Source organism: Lynx rufus, unplaced genomic scaffold (genome assembly GCF_022079265.1).
Source record: "Lynx rufus isolate CCGP_SWC_20201006 ecotype Redwood Valley unplaced genomic scaffold, mLynRuf1.p SCAF_21, whole genome shotgun sequence".
Classification (NCBI taxonomy): Eukaryota; Metazoa; Chordata; class Mammalia; order Carnivora; family Felidae; genus Lynx; species Lynx rufus.
The window spans coordinates 27155968-27164069 of record NW_025814836.1 but is presented as its reverse complement, the minus strand read 5'-3'; the positions used below and the strand labels follow the sequence as shown (position 1 = coordinate 27164069).

Genomic DNA, 8102 nt, shown 5'->3' with positions numbered 1-8102 from the left:
CGAGTCTCAGAAGACACGTTCTTCCTGATGTGAAGACGGTTTATACTGAAGTGATAATTGCTGGACGGCCCCTTTTCTCATAGGTTGCCTAGAACATCTAAGTAGATATTCTTGGGGATTTAAAGAGGGACTCCTGGAGTTGTATCTTTTCAAAGACTGGCTGGCTCCCTGGCCTTGTTTTCCGTCTTTCATTAACACACAGAACGAGAGAAATTTAGAGACTCGGAATGGAGGAAAGTCAAGGATGCAGAGAGGAGACGGATAGAATCTAACCAACAAAACCTGGTAAACCATGTAGAGGGCAGCCTCCCAAAAGGCCACTGACATCTATAACATTAAAACGTGGCCCTATGAGACATGAGAGGCCACTACTGCTGTTCCCATGGGCATCGTAAGAGTAAAGGGATACCGTGAACAGCTCGGCTTACAGTGATAACTTAGATGAAATGGACCACTTCCTTGAAAGGCATAACTACAAAAACAGGAGAAAGAAATCACCTCACAGGCCTTTATCAAAAGAAATTTAATCAGGGGCGCCTGGGTGGCTCAGTCGGTTAAGCATCTGACTTGGGCTCAGGTCACGATCTCACAGTCCGTGAGTTTGAGCCCTGTGTCGAGCTCTGTGCTGACAGCTCAGAGCCTGGAGCCTGCTTTGGATTCTGTGTCTGCGTCTCTCTGCCTCTCCCCTGCTTGAGCTCTTTCTCAAAAACAAAAACATTTTTTAAAATGTTAAATACTTTTTAAAAATAAATCAAAATTGTCAATTCTTTAAAAAAAAAAAAAAATCCCTGCCTGGGACAAATAAGCGATTATAGCAAGGTTGCAGGGTTACGAGGATAATACACGAAAGCCAGTTGACATAATAAATACCAACAACAAAAAATTTGAAATTAATACACCATTTTCCATTAGTGCTTGAAAAAACATGGAATACTTTAGTAAAAGTCTAACAAAATATGTACAAGATGTCTGTGAGGAAGACTACAAAATTAATGAAAAATCAAAGAAGATCTAAACAACTGGAGAACTATTCCATGTTCATTGAAGGACGACTTAGTATTGTCACTTCTTCCCGACTTGATTTATAAATTCAACCCAATCCCGACCCAAATCTCAGCCAGCTGTTTTGTAGATACTGATGAAAGTGGTTCAGAAGTTGGATGGAGAGGCAAACAGCCCAGAAGAGCCAGTACGGCAAAACTATAGAACTTCTAGAAAAGAAAATCCAGATGACTTTGGGTTTGATGATTTTTTAGATAAAACCTCAAAATCATGCTGCACTGAGAGAAAAAATTGATAGGGTGTACTTCATCAAAGCTAAAAATTGCTCTGCAGAAGACCCCGTTAAAAGAATGAAAAGGCAAGCCACAGATGGGGAAGAAAATATTGGCAGAACACATATCTCATATAGGACTTTTATTCAAAATATATAAATAACTCTTAAACCTTAACTCTAAGAAACAACCCAATTAAAAGATGGGCAAAATATCTGAAGAGTCACCTCACCAAAGAAGATCTACCGACGATAAGTAAGCAAATGAAGAGGCGCTCAACGTCCTAAGTCACTGGGGAAATGCACATTGACCGTGAGATACCGCCGCGTGCCTACGTACGCAGAGACTAGCCCAAATCAGAACACCGCAAATGCTATGGACGGTGTGGAACAACAGAAACTCTCATTCATTTCTGCTGGGAATGCAACACGGCACTGACACGTTGAAAGACAGTTTGACAGGGGCACCAGGCTGGCTGGCTCAGTGAATGGAGCGTGTGACCCTTGATCTCTCGGGGTTGTGGGTTCGAGCCCCATGCTGAGCGTTGTTAAAAATAAAATCTTAACAACAACAACAACAAAAGACAGTTGGACAGTTTCTTAAAAGACGGTTCGGGGGTTTCTAAAGAGAGTCTTAACCCGACAAGCCAGCGATTGCACTCCTAGGTTTTTGTCCACATCACTTAAAAAGTATGTTCACACGAAACCCGTACACGAATGTTGCAGTAGCTTTATTCATAACTGCTCCAGATTGGAAGCAACCCAGGTGTCTTTCAGTAGGTGAATGGATCGACACCGTGGGACGACATTCAGCGGTTACAAGAAGTGAGCTACGAAGGCACAAAGACACAGAGGTACCTTCACTGTAAATTGGGAAGTTGGAAGAAGCCGGTCTGAAAAGACGGCAACCGTATGACCTTCTGGAAAAGGCAGAATTACAGTGACAGTACACAGAGTGGTGGTTCTGGGTGCGGGTGGAGCACGGGAGGGCGAATCGCGGCAGCACTGATTTGTAGGGCGGTGAACCTCCTCCGTCTGGATGATACCGTAACAGTGGATTAATGACACGGATTTGTCCACACTCACAACCGCACAACACAGAGTGTAGAACCATGACGTAAATCACGGGCTTCGGTTGACGATGATGGGTCAACACTGGTTCAGCGGCTAGAACAAATGCAGACGGTTGGTGGCTCGCTGATCACACTTCAGATGCTCCAGTGGCTCCGATGGGATAGCACACATCTAGAACACCTCCGTCGCTGCGGGACATACCGTTAGACAGGGACGGTCTGGCCTAGTGATGGCGTCCCGGGCTGCTCTGGGCTCCTCGGTGCACAAGCAGGAGGAGAGCCCCGAGGAGGCCCGCGCCCCTCAAAAGAGAGCCCAGCCACGGTGCACGTGAGGCTTCGGGACTCCCCTGGCCTGTCGGGCACAGAGGGATGGGGGAGGGGGTCCGAGGCCGGGGAGGCAGGTGGCAGAGTGGCAGGAGAGCTCCTGATCCCGAAACCCGAGGGGAGAGAGAGCGGCCTGACCTTGAGGCTCCGGTCCTGGGGACTCTGAGAAGAGGGGCGGGGGTGTTTGCGAGCAGCCCTGTGGACCGAGGGGAGCCGGGCTCGGGGAGAGCCCCGTGTGCTGCAGCGTCTCAGCAGGTCAGTGGGCAGTGCTGGCCCCTCTGCCCACCCTGCCGCCGGTGTCTGGGGCTTCCGTCCGGCTTCAGTCCCCAGGGGGCTGCGAGGCGCCGCGCCGTCACAACAGGGATCCAGTAGAACCTGAGACCCTGCGGCGGCCTGAAGACAGACGGAGACAGAGGAGGGCAGGAAGGAGACTCTCGGGGCGGCACAACCCCCACCCCACCCCCACCCAGCGCCGGCTGGGCTGGGTCACCTGGCTCTGCGCCCGCCCGCCGGGGACCCGAGAGAAGAGGGGGCTGTGATAACGGCTACGCTCTTGGATAGAGCAAGGGCCTCCTCTCCTGAAGGCTCGGGTCCAAAGTTTCTCACGCACCTTGTAGGGAGGACACCTTGTGCTTGGCGCGTGCCTCTACGTTCTGTCCTCAGAGGAGCGTATGTCCTATGCCAACCCGAGTGACACTGTCCCCTCAAAGGAGCTCCCCATCCAAGGCACCTTGGGAACCTGACTCCAGCAATTCAAGGGGCAGTGACATTTGCAGGGTGGGTGGAAGGACCCGGTTGGGACTCCCGCGTGCCGCGGGGACGCCCCCCGCCCCGTGTCGTCCCGGTGGGGGCAGCGTCCGCCTCCTGCCCATCGGGCAGCCGGCAGCCCCACCAGATTCAAGCCCCTTCCCGCCGCTCTCGCAAACCACACGGGGGAGAGGCCTCCTGTGTGCGGAGGCCGGCGGGGTGGCCTCGCCTCCGAGGGAGGCCCCGAGTTTGGCGCCACAGAGGCTCACGCGGGCCCCGGTCGTGGAGGGGCTGAAGCTGGCGTCCACACCCTCCGGCCCGGGGTCCCCCTCCGACAGTGGTGCTGGAGAAGGGAAACGCCGTGCCAGCACGGGAACCGCCTCGGCCACTCAGATGATAGCGAGGGAACCTCTCTGGCCACGTGGAGAAGCGCTCCGGGGAAACACACAGGGAAAGAGGGAAAACTTGGCTTCTGTTTGAAGCTCACAAAGATGGAAAAGGGACGGACGTGCAAATGGCACGAGCAAACCGCAAGGGCGTGTGAGGACTGGGGCGGCGGTCCCTCCTCCCGATTCTAGTCTGTGGTCCTTGGAATGTCCGTCCGTGCTCATCAGCACGCCCTCCTCCTCGAGAGGGAGAGAGGAAAGAAAATACAGGGAGTCTGCAAGTTACTTCGAATGGTTTCTTCCGAACGGAGAGCGGCTTTGGCCTCTGGAGGCGAGAGACGTAATTAGTGGGTTGGCGTGTCTATTTTAAAACAGGAAACCTCCCCCCTCCCCGCCCCCGTCACGGCTCTCATGCCTTCGCCCCTTCCCACACACACCTCTGCCCCACGCCCTTCCCCCAGAGGTCTGGGGTTTTCTCTTCTCATGGCTCTACCGTGTAGGCCTCCGTCAGCCTGTGTGCGTGTGTGTGTGTGTGTGTGTGTGTGTGTGTGTGTGTAGAGAAGGTACTGAGCTGCCAGGACCCCCCCAGGCCCGGCAGGTGTGGGGCTCGTCGGGTATCGAATCGCCTTCCACGGACGCTTTACAGTAAGCACTTACTTCCGTGTTACGGAACACCGATTCTGAGCCCGCCGTCGGGCTGGGTGTGGACAGGGCCGCGCACAGCACGACAGTCCGGTCCTGCGGACAGAGCACAGGGCCAGCCCGGGCACGCGGCGCCCTGCCCTGCAGCCCCAGCACCCCGGAACCGGCCAGGGCCCAGAACCCAGCTGGAACTGTCCCCTCCTTTCCCCTCCCTGGAACCTACCTGGGGGTGACAGCCAGGAGGCCGGGCAAGGCCGAGCCCCTGACACCTCGGGGCCTCGTCTGCTTCGGACCCTCCTGTCCCGGGATCCCCTCCCTCCGAGAGCAGGACAGCCTCCCTGGCTCTGTGCTCACTGCGCCATTCCCCAGGGAGTGCCGAGGACGCCTTGTGACATCACCCCCGCTGCTGACTCACAGCCCCTCTCAGCTGTGTCCCTTGAGTGGTTACAGCAGACACCCCCCTGAATCCACCCTAACACACTCTGCCTTCTGCCTTCCTCTTCTTCCGTTCCCCTCCCCTCCCCTCCCCCTCCTCTCCCCCTCCCCCACCCGCTCCTCCTCTTTGCTTCCATCAGTCACTCACGGTTTTAATACTCTGTCCTAACTGCACGTTATTTGGTCCACACTTTACCACAGACCTTGTTGAAAAGGCACAGCTGTCTCAGAGGTGATGACCCGGCAGGGGGGCCGGGAGGATGCGACGCGGGACTGGCTGTGGACAGACGCGGGCTTTGAACCATGAAGATCACCAGAGGAGAAGCTGGCCGAGACCCTGCAGGCAGAGGGGTCGCGACTTGTTTACAGGCCTTTCTGCCTGTTTGTCATTATTATTCATTAAAAAATGTTTGGCAGGGACACTTAGGTGGCTCAGTCGGTTAGGCATCTGTGCTTGGTTTCGGCTCAGGTCGTGATCTCAGGGCTCGCGAGTTCCAGCCCCATGTTGGGCTCTATGCTGACAGCACGGAGCCTGTTTGGGATTCTCTCTTGTTCTCTCTTTCTGCCTCTCTCTCTGTCTCTCTCAAAATAAAGAAAAATAAAAACTTTAAAAAATGTTTTTGAAGGAAAAGGGCTATTTTTACAAACCTTGGGATGGATCTACAAATTTTTTTAATGTTTATCTATTATCAAGAGACAGAGAGAGAGCATGAGCATGGGAGGGGCAGAGAGAGAGAGAGGGAGACACAGAATCCGAAGCAGGCTCCAGGCTCCGAGCTGTCGGCACAGAGCCCGAAGCGGGGCTCCAACTCACGAACCTCGAGATCATGACCTGAGCCGAAGTCAGATGCCCAACCGACTGAGCCACCCAGGTGCCCCAGCCTTTTTTTTTTTTTTAAGTAGGCTCCACGTGGCACCCAATGCAGGGCTTGAACTCACAACCCTCAGATCAAGACCTGAGCTGAGATCAAGAGTCAGACGCTTAACCGACTGAGCCACCCGGGGGCCCCTGGTTCTGCAACCTTTCAATGTTCTCCACGAGTAATTTCTAGGATTTCGGCCTAAATTTGTTTTCAAGTGTATTTTCAGTCAGCTGTACCCGTGTAGCCATTAATTTGTTAACATTTCCCCCCAATAATGGACACACAACATTGGGTCCCTTCAAGGTGTGCAATATGGTGACTGATACGGTAGTAAGTTGCAAAATGATTACCACCATAGCGTTTAGCTACCCCATCCATCCGGCCACATCGCTACTGAGTTCTTTATGGTGAGGACGCCTGAGGTCTATCCTAGCAACAGTCAAGTGGACGAGAGCAGTGTTATTAGCTGTAACCACCATGCTGTACCTTAGACCTTCAAACTTGTCAATTTTCTAAAATGAATTTTTAATTGTAGTTGACATACCGTACTAGTTTCGGACGCACAACATAGTGACTCAACACCGCATATAAATACATTGTGAAGTGCTCACCAAGGTAAGTGGCATCGCCATCTGTCACCGTATGAAGTTACTCCAATATTATTGGCTATGTTCCGCGCGGTGTACTTTTTCATCCCCGTGACTTCTTCACTGTGTAACTGGAAGTTTTTACCTCTTCGTCCCCTCTTCTGTCTATGTGATCTCATCTGCCATCTCACCCCCCTCTCGGGCCACGGGTTTGTGCTCTGTGTTTGAGTCTGCTTCTCTTTGGTTTGTTAGGCTTTTTAGATGCCACACACGTGAACTCATATAGCATTTGTCTGTCTCTGACTCACTTCGCTTAGTGTAATGCCCTCTAGGTCCCTCCGTGTGCTCGTAAAGGGCAGGATCTCATTCTTTTGTATGGCTGATATTGCACATTGTGTGTGTGTATGTGTGTGTGTGTGTGCGCACACCACGTCTTTATCCATTCATCTGTGGATGGACACTTGGATTGGTTCTGTATCTTGGCTGTTGTAAATAATGCCATAAACATAGGGGTGCATGTGTCTTTTTCGTATTAATTCATTAGCTTTCCACTCTAATGTAAGAATTCCAAAGCAAACCAACCCAAAGTCTGTGTCTCCGGTATTGGTTTCTGTATTGATAAGTGTTGCACAGCCTATACTTGTGTAAGTTTAACTTTTTTTAAAGTTCATTTATTTTTGAGAGAGAGCGCACAGGTGCTCGTGCACAAGTGGGGGAGGGGCAGAGAGAGGGAGACCCAGAATTCGAAGCAGGTTCCGGGTCCCCCCCCCATCCTGTCCTGAGCTGAACTCAGTCCCTCAACCCACTGAGCCACAGGTTTTTAAGAAATTTGCATCTATATTATAAACTTATTTTTAACCAGTGATGACCGCTTTTATAGTTGTGTTCCCTCCTTTTTTGTTTGTCTCCTTCATAAAGGGAAGCAGAACTCACTAACTGAGGAATGCTGACGTTCCGGCTGGGTGGGAAAATACCGGGTTGATCACCACGTGTGTGCCAGGCATCCCCTGACTGCCATGGAAACGTCGGAGGAGGCATGATTCTTACCCCTGTTTTGCAGATGAGCCAGCTGAGGCCAGAGCTGAACCTGCTGCAGGCTGAACAGAGCCAGAGGCGGGCCTCAAGTCTCCCTGCACTCAGCTGTGCGCTGCCCCCTGCACTGGAGGGGTCCCGGTGCACCCCCACTCCGTCCCCCTCTCTGCGCGCTCTCTCCAGCGCGTGCGCGCTGGGGTCCCTGTGCGCCGGGCACCAGCGCGCACCGGCCCTCACCCCGCAGAGCCCTGCACGGGCGGGGGCGGCGGGCGTCCACGCGGCCCTGGCAGACGAGTCTGAGTAACTTGCCCGAGGTCGGACGGCTGGTCACGGCGTCTGAAAGTCGGAACGTGAAGTGTGCAGGTGAGCTGCGCTCTTAGACGTAGTTCTCGTCGTTGTGAGTCTTGGGGAGGCGCGCCTGACCCTGTGGTCCACAGGGTGGACGTGTCACCGCCGACGGGTCACAGGGCTCTGGCCGGACTCCCCGAGCCCGCGGGCCCTCCGGGGGGGGCCGGGGGGGGACGTAGGGCTGGGGTCTCTGGGCAGGGACCCAAGTCTCCGGGGCGGGGCTCTGCGGAGGGGCGGGGCTGGGGAGGGCGGGAGCCGGGGCGGGGGCGGAGGGGCGGAAGAGCGCGCTGCCGGTCCCCGCGCCTTCTCCCTGGCCTCTCGGGCTGGGGGCAGGGGGCAGGGGGCGGAACCTGGGTGGGGGTAGGGCTGAGGGCGGAGCCAGGAGCGGGGCC

General features: G+C 54.1%; 1 long non-coding RNA gene across 2 annotated transcripts; it reads right to left on the bottom strand.

The window, feature by feature from the left end:
* Positions 1 to 1694: 1694 nt before the first annotated feature.
* On the bottom strand, positions 1695 to 4938 carry LOC124517222 (uncharacterized). 2 transcript variants are annotated; one of them, XR_006963385.1, is made up of 3 exons: positions 4461 to 4938; positions 2549 to 4128; positions 1695 to 2440 (listed from the first exon to the last, which is right to left on the bottom strand). It is a non-coding gene; the product is annotated as an uncharacterized LOC124517222 (long non-coding RNA). The 2 variants fall into 2 exon arrangements; XR_006963384.1 differs by having other exon boundaries at positions 1695 to 3063; positions 3281 to 4128.
* Between the last annotated feature and the right edge of the window lie 3164 nt (positions 4939 to 8102).